The 20,066-nt window shown below is 42.6% G+C and overlaps 2 long non-coding RNA genes across 2 annotated transcripts; both read left to right on the forward strand.

Annotated features, from left to right (window-relative positions):
- The first annotated feature begins 7,714 nt into the window (after nt 1-7,714).
- Nucleotides 7,715-9,190, forward strand: LOC117278225 (uncharacterized). Its single transcript, XR_004508558.2, has 2 exons — nt 7,715-8,287; nt 9,110-9,190. It is a non-coding gene; the product is annotated as an uncharacterized lncRNA (long non-coding RNA).
- A 385-nt stretch (nt 9,191-9,575) lies between these two features.
- LOC117278231 (uncharacterized) lies at nt 9,576-10,858 on the forward strand. Its single transcript, XR_004508564.2, has 2 exons — nt 9,576-9,742; nt 10,391-10,858. It is a non-coding gene; the product is annotated as an uncharacterized lncRNA (long non-coding RNA).
- Nucleotides 10,859-20,066: the final 9,208 nt, after the last annotated feature.

Raw genomic sequence — 20,066 nt, forward strand, 5'->3', positions numbered from 1 at the left:
TGGGCCATCGAACTCAGTGAGTACGATATAGAATATCAACCCCGCACGGCCATCAAGTCTCAAGTCCTAGCAGACTTCATGGCCGATTTCACACCAGCCCTCGTACCCGAAGCCGAAAAAGAACTGTTGAAATCAGGTACATCATCGGGGGTATGGATCCTTTTTACGGATGGGGCTTCAAACGTAAAGGGGTCCGGGCTGGGCATAGTTTTGAAACCACCCACGGGTGGCATTATTAGACAATCTATTAAAACTATCAGGTTGACTAACAACGAGGCCGAGTACAAAAGCCATGATTGCAGGTCTCGAGCTAGCTAGAAATTTGGGAGCAGAAATCATTGAAGCCAACTGCGACTCCTTGCTGGTGGTAAGTCAAGTAAACAAAACTTTCGAAGTTCGAGAAGGTAGAATGCAGAGGTATTTAGATAAATTGCTTATCACTTTGCGCCATTTCAAACAATGGACTTTACGACATATGCCACGGCAACAGAATAATGTGGCCGACGCACTGCCGAATTTGGGGTCATCAGTCGAGGTAGATGATATGGGCTCGGGGAATGTAGTTCAACTTTTGAGATCGGTAATCGAAGAAGGACACACCGAAATAAATTCTACAAGCTTAACCTGGGATTGGAGAAACAAGTATATCGAATATTTGAAAAATGAAAAACTCCCATTGGACCCTAAAGATTCCAGAACCCTACGGACCAAGGCTGCTCGATTCACTCTGGCTTCAAATGGAACAATGTACCAAAGAACGTTCGACGGACCATTGGCGGTATGCTTGGGTCCGAGGGATGTCGATTATGTCCTACGAGAAGTGTATGAGGGTACTTGCGGGAATCACTCTGGAGCCGACACATTAGCCTAAAAAATAATCAGAGCAGGGTATTATTGGATCGATATGGGCAAAGATACGAAGGAATTTGTTCGTAAATGTGATAAATATCAAAGGTTCGCACCAATGATCCACCAGCTCGGAGAACAACTCCATTCGGTCATATCCCCATGGCCTTTCATGAAATGGGGAATGGATATCGTCGGCCCTCTACCATCGACCCCAAGTAAAGCCAAATTCATTTTGTTTATGACTGACTATATTTCTAAATGGGTTGAAGCACAGGCGTTCGAGAAAATAAGAGAGAAAGAGGTTATAGACTTTATTTGGGATCATATCATATGCCGGTTCGGGATACCCGCCGAAATAGTATGTGACAATGGAAAGCACTTCATTGGCAGAACAGGATTCCTCGAAGACCACAAGATAAGAAGGATACTGTCGACGCCGTACCACCCCAGTGGGAACGGGCAGGCCGAATCAACGAATAAGACTGTCATTCAAAACTTAAAGAAGAGATTGAACGATGCGAAAGGGAGATGGAGAGAAATCCTACCCGAAGTCCTTTGGGCATATCGGACAACATCAAAATCCAATACGGGGGCGACCTCGTTCTCCTTAGTATGTGGATCCGAAGCATTGATACCAGTCGAGGTTGGTGAACCCAGTGCCAGATTTCGATTCTCGACGGAAGAATCAAATAATAAGGCTATGAACACAAGCCTCAAACTATCGGACGAAAGGCGAGAAACTGCCCTCGTCCGAATGGCCGCCCAAAAGCAGCGAATCGAAAGGTATTATAATCGAAGAACCAAGCTCCGCCATTTCAAGCCTGGGGACTTAGTGTTGAGAAAAATTACCATCAATACCCGGAATCCGAATAAAGGGAAGCTAGGACCGAATTGGGAAGGACCATATCAGGTACTCGAGGACATCGGAAAGGGGTCGTACAGGATCGGCGTTATAAACGGCAAACAGTTATCAAGCATCTGGAATGTATCACATCTAAAACGGTACTACTGTTAAGGTACAACCTTCCCATATTCGTTTATATCTCAAAACTGACCCCTGCAGAAGTCCGAACAAGGGACGGACCTCTCATCAGAAAGCACGTGTTGCACTCTTTTTTTCTTATACCGGTTTTATCCCAAATGGGTTTTTCGGCAAGGTTTTTAATGAGGCAACCACTAGTCGTGCAACATTTATAATGATATCCGAGGCCCCGTAAGAGAAGTTACTTCACAGCAGCAGGGTCCCGATAGGAAAACTTTAAAGAGCCAAATGGTCGAAGCGAGCCATGCTCGTATAAATTGGCCCGAACCTGGGCATGTAATAACATGCGAAGAATTAAGGTATAATGCGACCATTAAGCCTACGGGCTATTTTTTTATTTCGAGTTCGAGAAAACACTCACTCGACCAAATAGCCTACGGGCTGCATCAATTCGAGTTCGAATCATTCACTCGACCAGGCCTACGGGCTATTTTTTTATTTCGAGTTCGAGCAAACACTCATTCGACCAAATAGCCTATGAGCTGCATCAATTCGAGTTCGAATCATTCACTCGACCAAGCCTACGGTCTATTTTTTATTTTCGAGTTCGAGCAAACACTCACTCGACCAAATAGCCTACGGGCTGCATCAATTCGAGTTCGAATCATTCACTCAACAGGCCTACGGGCTATTTTTCATTTTGAGTTCGAGCAAACACTCACTCGACCAAATAGCCTACGGGCTGCATCAATTCGAGTTCGAATCATTCACTCGATTGAGCCTACAAGCTATTTTTCATTTCGAGTTCGAGCAAACACTCACTCGACCAAATAGCCTACGGATTGTATTAATTCGAGTTCGAATCATTCACTCGATCAAGCCTACGATCTATTTTTTATTTTTTATTTCGAGTTTGAGCAAACACTCATTCGACCAAATAGCCTACGGGCTACATCAATTCGAGCACAAGCAAACACTCGCTCGACCATCAAAAGCGAATCGTTGACCACTAATAAGTCTAAAGGGCTACATTGCCCCAAGTTTGAATAAACGCTCGCTCGGTTGCAGAGACCATGAGGTTCAAGTTTGATTAAGTGGTTATTAACATAGAGATATGCCTATACACGAAATTTATCTACATAGGTGGCAAAAAAAAATTAAACGGGAGCGGTCTCTTCTTTATCAGGTTCCCCCCCCCCCCGTTCTCGAATCCGCTTTTGCTCCCATCGTCATCGCCATCATCATCGAAAACCAGAGCTTCAGCATCAGCTTCGAGTTCTTTTGCCCTTTTTATCTCTTCTGTGAGATCGAAGCCGCGAGCATGAATCTCTTCGAGAGTTTCTCTCCTGGATCGGTACTTAGCAAGTTCGGCGACCCAATGCGCCCGACCATTGGCGGATTCGGCTGCCTCTCTTGCCTGAACTTGAGCAGCTTCAACATCAGCCCGATAGACGGCCACGAGCGCATCCGCATAAGTCTTTGCCGTTTCAGCATCGGATTCGGCCTTGGCGAGTACTGAGGCCAACCGAGCGTCAAGCTCTTCAATTTTTCTTACTTGAACCAGGCCTTTTTCCTTCATTTTCTGAAGTTGGGTTTCAGACGATGATAACTGGGCTCGAGCAGTCTCTTTTTCTACAGCAAAGCAGTCCATACCTTCTTTCCACCGTAAAGATTCCATCCTTATCACATCGACCTCCTCACGCAGCTTCCCTATCATCTCGATTTTTTGCTGCATGTGAGACCGAAATTTTAGCTACCGTTCTGGTATCGAACCCATAGGTTTTCAAAAGCATCATTACCTACTCAGACAAGTCATTCTGGTCTCGATAAGCCTTGGCCAGCTCGGCTCGGAGATCTTTTATTTCCTCATCTCTCTGCCCTAAGGAAAGTTTGAGAGAGTTCCTCTCATCGGTAGCGCGTTTCAGGTCGGCCGCGTATCAATGCAGCTCATTCTAGGAACGAGAACATTGTTCTCGATGGACCGCCGCAGCCTACGAAGGAACAAGAAGCGAAGTTAACGAAAGACAAACATAAAGGCAATACCAACAAAAAGATTTTTTAAAAGACTCACCTGGTTCAAAGCCTGCCGCAAACAGTGAAAAAGATCTAATTCATCACCGGCACCAGCACCGGCAACATCCTTGATGCCAGTAAACAGGTCACGAAATGGATCCTCTTCATCGTGAGGCCTATCTAGATCAAGGGCCGCCAGAGCTTGAGCTTCCCGAATCACCCCTATGGAAAAAGCGGGAAAGACAGGCGAGTCCTCGATCGCTGTCGCCCCAAGTGACTCGCTCGGAGCATTCTCCTCGGCTTGGAGGGATTCGAAGGGCTCTTCGATTGTAACCCCTGCCGGTTGATTCCGATGAGAGGCATCTTCGACATCCGATAGTTCGGGGACTCTACCAGAACCTCTCTCCGGTATATTTTCAACTCGAGATGGAGCCCCATAGGGCAGCATCGATCCAGCCGGCGTTGAAACATCGGTGCCTCTCTTCGTCCGGACCGCCAGCGTGGACTCATTATCCTCTTCCTCTTCTTCTTCATCCCTTAGGCACAAAACGGATTCTACGGTCAGAGGAATAACATTCTTGTTCGGCTTACGAGCCGTCCTCTTCTTCGATTTTGGAGATTCGGGAAACGAAGCTCTCTTCCTTTTATTTTCCTTCACCGGCTTTGGAACGAAGGTCGAGACATCCTCCTCATTAGACAGAGGTATCAAGACCGCGTCTTTACCCAAACCTGCATATGGAAAACCTTATAAAAAATATCGAGAAATGCCTTGTTAGAGTCCGAGAAATGAGCTTACCGTGATTTTTGGCCTCCCACCGACCCTTAGACAAATCACGCCATGAGCATTCGGCGTATGTGAAAGTCGAAACAAGATCCCGTACCCAAATCTTGAGGTCGGGAACCGCTCCGGGCATCCAGGGAACCGCTACATCACGAAAAAAGGAGTGTCGATAAGAGAACAAATGAAAGAACAAAATAGAAGCAATAGCAAAATCAACACTTACGTTTCAAATTTCACTCCTCGGGAAAGGGCATCTTTTCAGTTGGGATCAGGTCCGAAGTCCTTACTCGAACGAACCTGCTCATCCAACCCCGATCCCTGTCCTCGTCAATACTCGAGAACAAAGCCTTAGTAGCCCGACGCTGGAGTTTTATTAACCCTCCCCGAAAAAGTCGGGGACGGTACAGCCGGATAAGATGATCGAGGGTGAACGACATCCCCTCGATTTTGCTCACGAAATATCGGATCAGAATAACGATCCGCCACAAAGAAGGATGGACCTGGCCTAAGGTTACCTGATACTGTCGACAGAAGTCGATAACGACGGAATCGAGGGGACCCAAAGTGAAAGGGTAAGTATATACGTTCAAAACCCTTTCATGTGAGAAGTGATGTCTTCGTCAGGGGTAGGTATTATCACTTCTTTTTTCCCCCAATTGCAGTCCTTCTTTAACAGATCGAGGTGCTTCTCAGTAATCGAACACATGTACCTCGATACCGGCTCACACCGGCCAGGGACCGATGAACCTTTATCAATTTTTAAATCTGAAGTAAGGACGCACGCCTCGGGGACACACTCCTCTGGCCGTGGCTCCGCTGGTGTCTCATCGGCGACACAATGTGAAGATGAAGCTTTCTCTTTCTGAGGAACGGTTTGCGATGTTTTCGCCATTTTTGAATTCAAAAATAAGGAATAGAAGAAAGTGATAGAGATTTGGTAGAATTGAGGGGTCTTTTTCGAAAGAAATTACAGCTTTTTTGGTAGGCTGGAGAGTATAAAGAAGAAATTGAGAAATTTTAGAAGATAGAAGATGCAAAAACGGTAAAAGATAAAGGTGAGAGTTATTTATAGGTTCAAAGCGACGGCGGTTCATTATCAGCAGTGGCCGACCACCGCCTGACATGCATTAAATGCCTTGAAAGACTAAACCGACAGGACAACTATCATGTGCGTTATGGTCGAACATGATGGAATCGACAAGATATAATCCGATCGAGCCGTTGAAAATCATATCGTTTCTCGTCATATTTCTTTCTGAGAAACGAGGAGACTATCTGTATACGGTCGAAATGAATTTCAGCCTTGGCATATCCGGTACGGTTCGAAGGGTGGTGTATCGAAGTAAGATCCCGAAGGGGGAAACGAACTATCCTAGAGCCCGGGGAGGCCGGTCCGTGTTGAGATCGATATCATAATCAAACTCAAACAAGAATCGAACCATGGTGCGGGTAGATCTACCGTGCTGATAATCCAAAAACCAACCTACATCGACCTGGAATCCATCCAAGGGCTCGAACCAGGATCGGGCTCGAACCGAGATCACGAGTTCGAGCCGAAATCAAGTTCGAACCAAAATCGAGGATTCTAAGCAAGATCGAGCTTGCAGACAAAAGCCGTTGTAATCCCACTAGAGGGAATCTTGGCAGAAATTATGGAAAAACTGATTTATCATGGGTCTCCCACTAAATGTTTATTTTATTATACTTGGAGCCAAACCCTTTCACTATAAAAGGGCTTGTTTATCACTCTTGTAGGGCACCTTTTTGGAGGACTTAGACTATCAAAAACTGTATTATTTCCTCTATAAGGAAGAGAGATCTTTCTAGTTTCTGAGATTGATTCTATTTTGTTAAATCCTAAATCCACTGTTCATAATTGATTCGCCTGGATTACATTTTCTCCAACCTATATTCGTCCTTTTATTTATCCTAACATTCTGTATTAAGTTGTACCACATATCTTCGGAACTGCGTATAAATTCAACTATATCCATTTTTCGGGTAAACAACACTCTTGACTCAACACACTCTGGAAGCATCCTTCAATCTTTCTCAATCCGAAAAATAGGTGATCTTTCTATTCCAACAATCTTCATTAGTTTATACTACCCTTTCACTTCTCAACTGGGTTAAATCGTCTTCCGTTTTCTTTAGATTTTTTAATTTTATGGCTGAAATTCTGCCTAACCCTCTTCAATCTTCTTCGGCCTTCATTTTCTTCCGAAGTTTATAATTTGTTTAATCTGTTATCAGCTAAAAAAGGTCTTGATTTTTGTACAACTCAAACACTAGATATTTTCGTTTCTATGCATGTTAATGTGTCAAGAGAGAAACTTTAATGGATTTTCTTTTCAGTATTTCGAGTATAATTCTTCTTTTGCTACTTGATATCATCCTCCTTTTTTTCAGTTTTTGTTTCTTATTGGGAAATTTATGCTCGTTCTCTATTATTGTGCATAAATTTATTCATCTTGCACTAAACTTTGTGGAAGTCTTAAATTTGGTTGTACGTTAGGACAAACTAGGCCTTTTTTGTAGAAGTACAACAGATTGTGTTATTGCTCTGTGTGCATGTCGTTCTTTTCTCTTGCTTTTGCTTTGTTTATTGCTACTATAAAGGATTTGTTCGTTTTATTCATTTCAGGTCTTCTTAATCATAATTGGACGCACTACCAATTCATGTCAGGTCTTCTCTCAAAGTTTGATTATGTAATTATACAGTATATAGTATGTTCACCTAAGTTGTTTTGTTTGTGATATATGCCAATGAAATTCAATTTACATTTTACGTATTGTATATCCAAATTAATTAATTTTAAACATGTAGTTAAAATTCGAGTTTAGCATCATTTTCAAGCCTCGATCTTTAGAAAAATGGTCACTCAATTGAAATTTATTTTTTTAATGTACAAGTTTAGTTATATGTATTAAATGATGCTACAGTACTTCTTTCTGCGTATTTATTGTAAATGTTAGGCCCATAAACAACACACCCCAAATCAGAAGTTGCAGCATGTTAGCCTAATGAAAGTTAGCACAAAGTGATAGCACTCTCAAAACCCACCAAAACCTAAAAGCATGGTCTTAAAGCCAATGTAGAACCAATAAATAAAGGCATGAGGTACTTTAATAATTGATGGCTTTGTGAAGTTCTAAGATAGACCCATCATATGCTAAAATAGATGGATACTTGCATAGAAATTCCCTCTATATGCTTTGATAAACAATCTTGTTGGTTTAGAGCTTTCTTTCTAAAATCGAGAAAATAAGGTCACATCAAGCTGATTTATTTCCTGTTTACTAAAGTATGGCATACTCCTTAATGAGGACTGCAATTGTTTTGGACGAGAGGGAATAGTTAGAGTTTTAAAATTCTCTTTTGCTTTGTGTACATAAATTTTATTTCAGTGATCATGTAATATTTTTTTTTTTTGACAATTCTAGTTGTATCGTGATATCCTTGTGTGTTGTTAAGTCTTTTTGGCAGCTATATTAGCTGAATAAAAGTTTTTTCCATGTTAAATGTGTACAAGGATAAAAAGGGTCTTAAGTTAGCATCTATGATTATGTCTTAAAAGTAAAGGTGGACAAGAACAAGAAAGGTGACTGTGTAGCCACGTACTAGGATTCAGCAGCTAATGGATGACAGATCAAGAAGTCAGGTATTATGATGATATGTGCATTTGAAACAAGTATAGGAATTTCACATTTTAATGATTCATGCCACCATAATACTTAGCTTGAATATCTCGACTAGATCTTCAATTTAGATCTTCAAAAATATATCGATGTATTATCTTTGAATGAATAATTTCAGAATATAATGGGATTTAACTTTCAGTTTCTCACTATCTGCTATGAAATTTCTTGATGAGGATTTTCTTGTCTAGAGTCCCTCCCATCTTTCTGTCTTTTCTGGCCTGGAAGAAACTATACCGAACTGATATTGTTATTGTTAGGATTCTACACACTAATCCAGATCATTTAGGTATCCTATTTACCAGAGATCTCTGCTCTTGGCTTCTTTTAAGTATGCTCCAATAGGACCAAAACATGCAACTTCTTAACTGATCAAAGAAAACATATAGTAACTTATTAAGATGTCGTATTCTAAGTTGTTGCTATCCAAACTAAGGCTGCAAGGTGAATACTTGAATCTATTTTGTATAAATGTAATTTATAGTAGCTTGTTATCAATCTTTTATCTTCCACAATATTTTTTAATCTTTATTTAAATGGCAAAAGACGCACGTCACTGGTAAGTTATTTGTCCAGCTTTTGACATGCTTTTAACTTGACATGTCATTTCCATTTCCTACCTTTTATAAATTCCGACTTAGATGGCAATTTACTGCATAACACGTTATATTTTTCTTCTCTACTTTATTAAATTTTATATTGGTGGTTTGCTGCAAGTTCTCCACTCTGGCTACATTATGTGACAAGAATTGAGTTGGGCTAATGCGAAGAAATAATTTTTACAGGTTCAATATTATTGCCATAGCCTGCAAAAACGGAGACTAATTACAGCATTATAGTTGTATTACAATCTGTCAATACGCAAATAGTACATACCTAGACAGGTTAGTGTGAGGGATGTAAAGAATGTGCCATTTTGCACGTCGTTTTGCAGTCATTGTGGTAGATGTTCTATTAACCTTTGTACAACAGAAACATTATCCCTAAACGCCTGTAAATAATATGAAATAATTAATAGGCAATGTTATATATATCTGGTTTAGTACTACTTTTTTACATGTTTCAATCTCTTCTTTCTATAATTGCATGTCAAAACAAAGATAGTAATATTAAATTAATGTTTAAGCTTTTATAACATTGGGCCGTGCTAAGCGCGGGCCAAACTTATCTAGTCTATTATATATAAGAGCCACAGAGGTCGATCAAGGGTAAAAGAGTAATTTAAATACTTTTATTAAAATAATAATTTTTATCGTGGGGTGTTTATTTCTTGTTGGATCGAGGTTTGGCTCTAGAAGCATCCTTCTTCAAACTTTCTCAGCCCCAAAATCAGACGTAAGACTACTCTTATTCCAACGTCAATTTCATAGTATTCTTTCACTTCTCTTCGTCTTTCTCAACTGGTATTGTCATTCCAGGTATGCTTTTCTCTTAGTAATTGTTTACTCAAATCTTCTAATTTTCTCAATTTCATGGCTGATGTTGTTATTTTCTGCCTCACTTTTCAATGTTCTTCGACCTTCATTTTCTTCTTTTTGTTTCTCTTTTCGCCTTAAATCTTTTACTTTTGCATGATTTTTATTTTTCTTCAGTCTTCCAAAGACTACCCTTTCAGTTCGTTTTGTCTTCTCGGCTTGGGGTTACAATTAATTTTAGACATGCTTTTTTATTTTTTGCCAAAATTTCTTCCATTTCTATTTTATCTTCCCAGTTTATAGTTGGAGTTAGTGGTAGATGTCTTTTTATCTTTCGGTTCTCTTCGGTCTTACTCATTTATACTCTTGGAGGTTGATGTGAATTTTCAAGTTGGTAATTTCTTAAACCTGTCATCACCTAAAAAGATGTCTTGATTGTAGTACATTTCAGACACAAGATCTATGCATGTTATGTGTCAAGACTTCAACTTAAATTAATTCAGTTTAAGATTTCGCCATCCAATTGCTATATGATTTCCCTTCTCCTAGAAGATCTTCTATAAAAAAAAAATTAATTTTTATTCTTTTAAATTATATAAAAAGTAATCTAGTGTATACGGTCTAAACCGAGTTTGCCCTTCGTGTAATTAGTCAAGATTGGAACATGATGGACTCAAGGTCGTCATTATAATATCGAGATGAGATGTGAAGCCGGGTTATCGATCTCAAGATCCAGACCGATCAATACCGAGCTCGAGTCAATATCGAGCTATGATGTGAAGTGGTGTTATCGAGCTCAAGATCCAGATACCGATCAATACCGAGCTCGAGGCCCAGAGACCGACCAATACCAAAATCGAGCCAAGAGACAAAGAGTCGTTGTAGTCGCACTAGGGGAGAGAATCTCGACGGAAATTAAGGAAAAACTAAATAACTAATCTATCATGAGATCCCCACTATGTATTTTTAATTATATTCAAAGTAGGATTCTTCCACTATATTAAGAGTGGCTATCATTTATGGAAAGAGACATTCATACATTGATACACTCTCATATTTCAAAGATTATTGAGATTTACAGACATATACTAAAGATTATCCTATTTCGGGCTTTGGACATTGATTCATCTTGCTCTTTATAAATCATTCTCTACTCAATTTGGGTTTGTATTAATTCCTTTTTATAGTCAATATTCGATATATTTCTACTTATTTTTCCGATTTGTACCAAGTTATACCACGTATCCTTAGAACCACGTATAAATTCAACTCTATCTATTTTTCGGGTAAACAGTTTGGCGCCCACCGTGGGGCTGAGGATGATAGTGGTTATTTGGTACGAATATCTGAAAAACACACCATTTTACACTTGCTCTTGGAATTATCTTTTATTTCAAGTTAAAAACGACGAACTCTCAATTAATAGTCCTACCTATCGACAACGAAGCTGGCCTTCAAGATGAGAACAACAACCTGACGATTAGGGATGAAAGGCCACTCGTCGATCCCGTTGGAACTAGGGCCGCAGATCCAATCAACGTTAATTCACATGTGGCCATCGAGGCGAACCAACTTTCCGACCCCGAAAATAGCATTCATGGTGAAACTCGACCTGCGGTGCGAAATACCCAAAATGTTGGAGAAGACGGGATCAGCCTGCGTATGATTTTCGAAATGTTGCAAGCTCAACAGGTAGCAATAGCTCAGTTGCAGAACCAAACCCAGGCACCGTGCAGGGCCGAGCCCGGTCCACCCCGAGAAGTCACCCACAAAACGGGGCCAGCTGTAGTAAGATCAAATGAACAAGAATCGCGGACTAATCCCGAAATCATTAGGATGCTCGAGGAACTAACAAAACGAATTGAGTCAGGAGAAAAGAGGATTGAAGCAAACGACAAAAAAGTAGAAAATTATAACTCCAGGGTTGATCAGATCCCGGAGTCACCACCGGTATTGAAGGGCTTGGATTCCAAAAAAATCGTACAAAAGCCTTTTCCCCCGAGCGCGGCTCCCAAACCGATCCCCAAGAAGTTCCGCATGCCCGAAATTCCTAAATATAATGGGACGACCGACCCCAACGAACATGTCACCTCTTACACATATGCCATTAAAGGGAACGATCTAGAAGACGACGAGATTGAATCCGTATTATTAAAAAAGTTCGGGGAAACTCTATCAAAGGGGGCAATGGTATGGTATCATAATTTACCGCCTAACTTTATCGATTCTTTTTCTATGCTTGCAGATTCTTTCGTAAAAGCACATGCCAGAGCCATAAAGGTTGAGACCAGGAAGTCGGACATTTTCAAGGTAAAGCAAAAAAGATAACGAGATGTTAAGAAAGTTCGTATCTCGTTTCCAAATGGAGCGAATGGATATACCACCGGTCACAGACGATTGGGTTATTCAAGCTTTCACTCAAGGACTGAACGAACGAAGCTCGATGGCTTCACGGCAGTTGAAGCAGAACTTAATCGAGTACCCGGCTGTTACCTGGGCCGATGTACACAGACGATATCAATCGAAGATTAGAGTCGAAGACGACCAGTTGGGTTCTGGGTCCGTTATTAAAAGGGACATCGACCGAGAACCAAGGTTGAACAAGGACCGATATCGGCCGTATAACGGAGATCGTAGGGGTAGCGAACCTGCATGCAACTCCATACGGGGCGAAAGGAGAAGTGATCGAGGCCAGGGGTCTCGGGGGCTGATGAACTAGAATGGGTTCGACAGGCATACCGGACCTAAGGAATCACCACAGTTATCAGAATGTAACTTCAACATCGATGCATCCACCTTCGTGTCGGCTATCGGACGCATCAAAGATACTAAGTGGCCTCAACCTCTGCAGTCCGATCCAACCTAGAGAAATCCCAATCAAATGTGTAAGTATCATGGCACCCATGGCCACAGAACTGAAGACTGCAGGCAGTTGAGAGAGGAGATAGTCTGATTATTCAATGAAGGGCACCTTCGAGAATTTTTAAGTGACCGGGCCAAAAACCATTTCAAAAACAGAGATTTCAATAGACAAAACGAACAAGAAGAGCCACAACACATCATCCACATGATCACCGGAGGGATCGATGTCCCCCAGGGGCCGGTGCTTAAACGCACTAAGATGTCGATTGTAAGTGAGAAGCGATCTCGGACTCAGGATTACACATCTAAAGGAACCCTATCCTTTAGTGGCTAAGATGCAGAAGGAATCATGCAACCTCATAACGATGCTCTGGTAATATCTGTACTTATGAATAAAACTCAAGTTAAGCGTGTGTTAATTGATCCAGGTAGTTCGGCCAACATCATTCGATCAAGGGTCGTAGAGCAACTCGGTCTACAGGAACAGGTCGTGCCCGCAACCCTAGTACTGAACGGATTTAAGATGGCGTGTGAAACTACTAAGGGTGAGATAATCTTGCCAGTAAACATGGCCGGGATCATCCAAGAAACGAAGTTCCACGTGATCGAGGGTGATATGAGATATAACGCCCTGTTCGGGAGGCCATGGATCCACAAAATGAGAGCAGTGCCCTCGACCCTTCACCAGGTTCTGAAATTCCCAACATCAGAGGGAATCAAAACAGTCTACGGGGAGCAACCGTCCGCAAAAGAAATGTTTGTCGTCAATGAAGTGATTCCGATATCTTCACTATCATCGGTAAAGGGATCGAATTCGAAGGGGGAACGGGATACCAAATAGCAATCACAAACGTCAGCCTCGACCCAACTAGAGAATCGAAAGACTGGCGAAGATGATGACTATGGGGTCCATCGGTCCTTCGTGGTCCCCGATGATTCTGATGCTACCCAATAAACGGTCGAAGAACTGGAGAAAATCACGCCATCGAACATATGCCCGAGCGAAAGGTATACCTGGGCACGAGGTTAGATCCCGAGCTCAGGAAAAAGCTTATTCAATTTCTTATAGCTAACATGAACTGTTTCGCTTGGTCCCATCTTGACATAACAGGGATCCCACCGAAAATAACCACTCATAGACTAAGCTTGGATTCAAAATTATATCCGGTAAAGCAAAAACGAAGGCCCCAGTCCGAGGTCAAACATGCCTTCATCAAGGACGAGGTAACCAAACTTCTTAAAATAGGATCCATTCGAGAAGTAAAATACCCCGAATGGATAGCAAATGTGGTGGTAGTCCCCAAGAAGGGAAACAAACTTAGAATGCGTATAGATTATAAAGACCTAAATAAAGTATGCCCTAAGTAAGTCCTTTGTCTAATATCGATCGTATGATCGATGCCACAGCCGACCACGAGACTCTCAGTTTTTATCGAGCCCGCCTCTGCTTCATACCCAAAAGTGGACGAACAGCTTTACTTGTACTTAGCTGTCTCGGAGATAGGGGTAAGTGGAGTCCTGGTTCGAGAAGAACAAGGTACGCAATTCCCTATTTATTATGTCAGTCAGACCTTAGGCGAGAAAGAAACTAGGTATCCCCACTTAGAAAAATTAGCTCTTGCTTTAATAAGCGCCTCTAGAAAACTAAAACCATATTTCCAATGTCATCTGATACATGTTGTAACAACTTATCCTCTTCGAAGTATTTTGCACAAACCCGAGCTTTCGGGTTGATTGGCCAAATGGGAATCGGGGGGTACGATATTGAGTATCGACCCCGAACCGCTATCAAATCTCAAATCTTGGCAGACTTCGTGGCTGACTTTATGTCGGCCTTCGTACCCGAGATTGAAAAAGAACTACTGATAAATCGGGTACCGATCCGGGAGTCTGGACCCTCTTTACGGACGGAGCCTCGAATGCAAAGGGTCCAGACTAGGCATCGTACTAAAATCTCCCACATGTAATGTAGTTAGACAGTCTATCAGTACTACAAAATTGACTAACAATGAGGCCGAGTATGAGGCCATGATTGCAGGTCTCGAACTAGCTAGAAGCTTGGGAGCGGAGATCGTAGAGGCTAAGTGTGATTCCCTCCTCGAGGTAAACCAAGTTAACGGGATTTTCGAAGTCCGAGAATATCGAATGCAGAGGTACTTGGATAAATTACAGGTGACTCTATATCGATTTAAGGAATGGACTTTGCAACATGTACCCCGAGAACAGAACAGCGAGGCCGATGCCCTTGCAAACTTAGGTTCATCGGTCGAAGATGACGAACTCAACTCGAGGACTGTCGTACAGCTCATAAGATCGGTGATCGAAGAAGGTCACGCCGAGATAAACTCCACGAGTCTAACCTGGGATTAGAGAAACAAATATATAGAGTACTTCAAGAACGGGAATCTTCCATCAGGTCCAAAGGAATCGAGAGCTCTGCGCATAAAGGCAGCACGGTTCACCCTGTCCGAAGACGGAACGCTGTTTAGAAGGACGTTCGATGGACCATTGGCAATATGTTTGGGACCGAGAGATACCGATTACATCTTACGGAAAATTCACGAAGGCACTTGTGGAAACCATTCTGGTGCCGGTTCTCTGGTCCACAAAATAATCAGAGAAGGGTATTATTGGACCGATATGGGCAAGGATGCAAGGGAGTTTGTTCGAAAATGCGACAAATACTAAAGACATACACCCATGATTCATCAACCCGGGGAGCTACTCCACTCGATCCTATCTCCATGGCCTTTCATGAAATGGGGACTGGACATCGTCGGCCCCCTCCTATCGGTCCCAAGTAAAGATCAGTTTATTTTGTTTATGACTGATTATTTTTCTAAATGGGTTGAAGCAGAGGCTTTCGAGAAAGTCAGAGAAAAAAAAGAGATAGACTTCATTTGGGACCACATCATATGTCGATTCGGGATGCCATCCGAGATTGTATATGATAATGGAAAACAATTCATCGGCAGCAAAGTAACTAAATTTCTCGAGGATCACAAGATCAAAAGGATCCTATCAACACTGTATCATCCCAGCGGGAATGGACAAGCCGAATCGACCAACAAAACTATCATCCAAAATCTTAAGAAGAGATTTACCGATGGCAAAGGAAAATGGAGAGAAATACTACTCGAGGTCCTATGGGCATACCGCACAACATCGAAATCCAGTACCGGAGCAACGCCATTCTCGTTGGTTTATGGCACTGAAGCTCTGATCTCGGTTGAGGTCGGAGAACCTAGCATCAGGTTTCGATTTGCAACAAATGAGTCGAATAACGAGACCATGAATACGATCCTGGAATTGTTGGATGAAAGACGAGAAGTCGCTCTCGTACGATTTGCCTCCCAAAAATAGCGGATCGAAAGGTACTATAATCGAAGAATCAATCTTCGACATTTAAAAATTGGGGACTTGGTGCTAAGGAAAGTCACTCTCAACACCCGAAATCTGAATGAAGGGAAACTGGGTCCGAACTAGGAAGGACCGTATCAGGTTCTCGAAATCGTCGGAAAAGGATCCTACAAGCTCGGTGTGATAAACGGCAAACAACTGCCGAGCAATTGGAACTTATTGCACCTAAAACGATATTACTGCTAAGGTACGACCCTCCCATGTTCATTTGTATTTCGAAATTAACCCTTGCAGGTGTTCGACCAGAAATAGGGATGGATTCTTCAACTCGAAGCCTTTAGGTCTTAAAGCACGCGTTGTACTCTTTTTCCCTTAGACCGGTTTTGTCCCAAATGGGTTTTTCGGCGAGGTTTTTAATGAGGCAACCATTGATCGTGCTAACTTATAACAATTCAACAGTTTCCGATGCCTCTTTACAATCAATCTCGAATACTGGGGGGCATTTCCCTCAAATATTTCAAGTTCGATGCAAGGAATTTACTTCATGGAAACAGGGTCTCGATAGGAAAAAATTGTAAGGGCCAAATGATCAAACGAACCATGCCCGTGTAGTTTGCTCGAGCCCTGGCACAAAATATGAACACATGTATAATGACTTATAAAGAGAAATTTCTTCTTTACCGATATCTCATATCTCAGAAAGATTCTTCTACTTCATGTTCTCGATCTATTATGTAAACAGGCTTAAGGGCCGACCATGACCGGAGTTCGAATGATTACCCCATAAATCGGGGACTGCTATCCAAAATATCATCGAGATCAAGCTCTATAAAGCCTAAGGGCTACCTTAACTCGGGTTCGAGCAAACCCTCACTCGACTACAAAGCCTAAGGGCTACCTTAATTCGTGTTCGAGCAAACACTCACTCGACCACAAAGCCTAAGGGCTACTTTGCTTCGAGCTCGAGAAATCATTCTAAATCGACCATAAAGCCCAAGTGCTGTTTTTTACTTCGAGTTCGAGCAAACACTCACTCGACCATAAAGCCTAAGGGCTACTTTGCTTCGAGTTCGAGAAATCATTCTCACTCGACCATAAAGCCTAAGGGCTGTTTTTTACTTTGAGTTCGAGCAAACACTCACTCGACCATAAAGCCTAAGGGATGTATTTCCTCGAGTTCGAGCAAACCCTCACTCGACCATAAAGTCTAAGGGCTATGTTGCTTTGAGTTCGAGAATTCATCCTCACTCGACTACAAAGCCTAAGGGCTACCTTAACTCGAGTTCGAGCAAACCCTTACTTGACTACAAAGCCTAAGGGCTACCTTAATTCGAGTTCGAGCAAACACTCACTCGACCACAAAGCCTAAGGGCTACTTTGCTTCGAGTTTGAGAAATCATTATCACTCGGCCATAAAGCCTAAGGTCTATTTTTTACTTCGAGTTCGAGCAAACACTCACTCGACCATAAAGCCTAAGGGCTACTTTGCTTCGAGTTCGAGAAATCATTAAAACACTCACTCGACCATAAAGCCTAAGTGCTACTTTGATTTGAGTTCGAGAAATCATTAAATTCTCACTCGACCATAAAGCCTAAGGGCTATTTTTTACTTCGAGTTCGAGCAAACACTCACTCGACCATAAAGGTTAAGGGCTACGTTGTCTCGAGTTCGAGAAAACCCTCACTCGACCATAAAGCCTAAGGGCTACGTTGCCTTGAGTTCGAGCAAACCCTCACTCGACCATAAAGCCTAAGGGCTACGTTGCTTCGAGTTCGAGAAATCATCTTCACTTGACTAAAAAGCCTAAGGGCTACCTTAACTCGAGTTCGAGAAAACCCTCACTCAACTACAAATCCTAAGGGCTACCTTGATTCGAGTTCGAGAAATCATCCTCACTCAACTACAAAGCCTAAGGGCTACCTTAATTCAAATTCGAGCAAACCCTCACTCGACCATAAAGCCTAAGGGCTATTTTTTACTTCGAGTTCGAGTAAACACTCACTCGACCATAAAGCCTAAGGGATATTTTTTACTTCGCATTCGAGCAAACGCTCACTCGACCATAAAGTCTAAGGGTTGTTTTTTACTTCGAGTTCAAGCAAACGCCCACTCAACCATAAAGCCTAAAGGCTGTTTTTTACTTCAAGTTCGAGCAAACGCTCACTCGACCATAAAGCCTAAGGGCTGTCTTTTACTTCAAGTCCGAGCAAGCACTCACTCGACCATAAGGCCTAAAGGCTACACTAGTTCGGTTTTGATCAAATTATCTGAACCGGGGCCTTAGGATACAAACTTCACAATTCTGTAAGGCAGAAAGGAAGAAAGTTTTTATATACATGTCAAAATCATTTACAAGGGCAACATATCCCGATCAAATTTCTTTACAAAAGACCAAAACGAACTTATAAGAAACACAAAAATACTAAAAGACTTAGTCCTCTCCGGGAGCAGCATCTTCGCCCTCGAGGCCCATTTCACTTTCAGATCCGCTCGCACTCCCGGTATCATCATCATCAGGAAAAGCCAACACTCTGGCTTCGGCTTCAAGATCCTTAGCTTTCTCGATATCGACTGTTAGATCGAAGCCACGAGCATGAATCTCTTCGAGAGTCTCCCTTCGAGACTAGCATTTAGCATGCTCGGCAACCCAGTTTGCCCGAGCCTGAGCAGCCTCAGCAACATCCTTTGCTTGAACTTGAGCAGCTTCGACATCAAATCGATAAACGGCCACCATTGCATCAGCATCGGCCATGGTTTTCTTGACCTTCGATTTGGCCGCTGCAAGTTCTATGGCCAATCTCTCTCGATCAGAATTTGCTGAGCTCAATTGAGACTGGAACTCCTCGATATTCTTGGCTTGCACCAAGATTTTCTCTTTCAAGCTTTGGAGTTGGGCCTCAGCCGAAGCCGTTGAGTCCGGGCAGTCTCCTTTTCTGAGGTGAGGCGGTCCATGTTCTTCTTCCATTCCTCGGCCTCCGATTTCACTACGTCCACTTCAGCACGAATCTGCCTAATCATATCGAACTTTTTCTCGACCTGCGGGACCGAATTATTAGCCATCACTCCCGAGTCAATATCATTAAATTCAAAGATTCTTTGTACCTGCTCGGCCAGTTCAGCTTGTTCTTTCCGAGATGCTTCCAACTCGGCCCGAAGTCCTTTTCTCTCTGCTCACTGAGAAGCTTTAAGGCATCTCTCTCCTCAGTAAGCCTTCGAACTTCGGTCTCGTACTGACTCATCTCCCCTCGGGATTGGAAAAATGCCTCGTGATGAAGCACATAAGCCAACAAAAATAAGAAGGGATTATACAAGGAAAGAAAAACACAAGTATGAAAATTGGCAAAGAAAGTATGAACTTGCCCGATTCAGGGCCCGTTGGGCTTCGTAAAATAGGCAAGGCGCTCCCACCTCGCTCGAGCTCTTCTTCGGAGCCTCCAAGTCACTCGGACCGGTGACATCTTCTACCTTGATAAAATAAACTCCATAGACTCCTTCCCCGTGACAAGTCTCCACAACTTGAGCGTCATGTATCATCGATTGGGAAAACGAAGGTAAAGAGGGGGGATCCCCGATCTCTATCGCCTCGAGTAGGTCTTTTTGAGCGCTGCCTCCGTCCTGGGGAGCCTCAAGCTCGGTTTGCACACCGGCATATGCAGCTTCTTCGACGGTCTCTTTACCCCAAGGTAAAACATCCCCGGTCCCCCTCGGCTCGGGAACTTAGGTCGAAGTCTCCTCCTCGACCTCGTCAAGTCTGGTCGGAGCAGTATCAACTCCCACCGATACCGAAGTATTCTGAGTATCGGTGCTAGCCCGTGCACGGGCCAACAGACCGAAAGCACTTTCTTCTTCTTCTTCTTCTTCTTCTTCATCCCTTAAACTCAGGACCGACTCCATAGTCAAAGGGATTTTGTTCACCTTGGGTTTACGAGCCGCTCTCTTTTTGGGTTTTTGACCCTCGGAGTCCGAGGCCCTTTTTCTCTTAATTACCTTCTCTGGTTTTGAGATAGGCGGTACAACTTCTTCATCACCTGATGGCGGTCTCATAATCGCATCTTTTCCAAGAACTACAAAGAAAGAAATGTAAATAAAATTTACGCCTGAAAA

The sequence above is a fragment of the Nicotiana tomentosiformis genome, chromosome 3 (genome assembly GCF_000390325.3).
Source record: "Nicotiana tomentosiformis chromosome 3, ASM39032v3, whole genome shotgun sequence".
Lineage (NCBI taxonomy): Eukaryota > Viridiplantae > Streptophyta > Magnoliopsida > Solanales > Solanaceae > Nicotiana > Nicotiana tomentosiformis.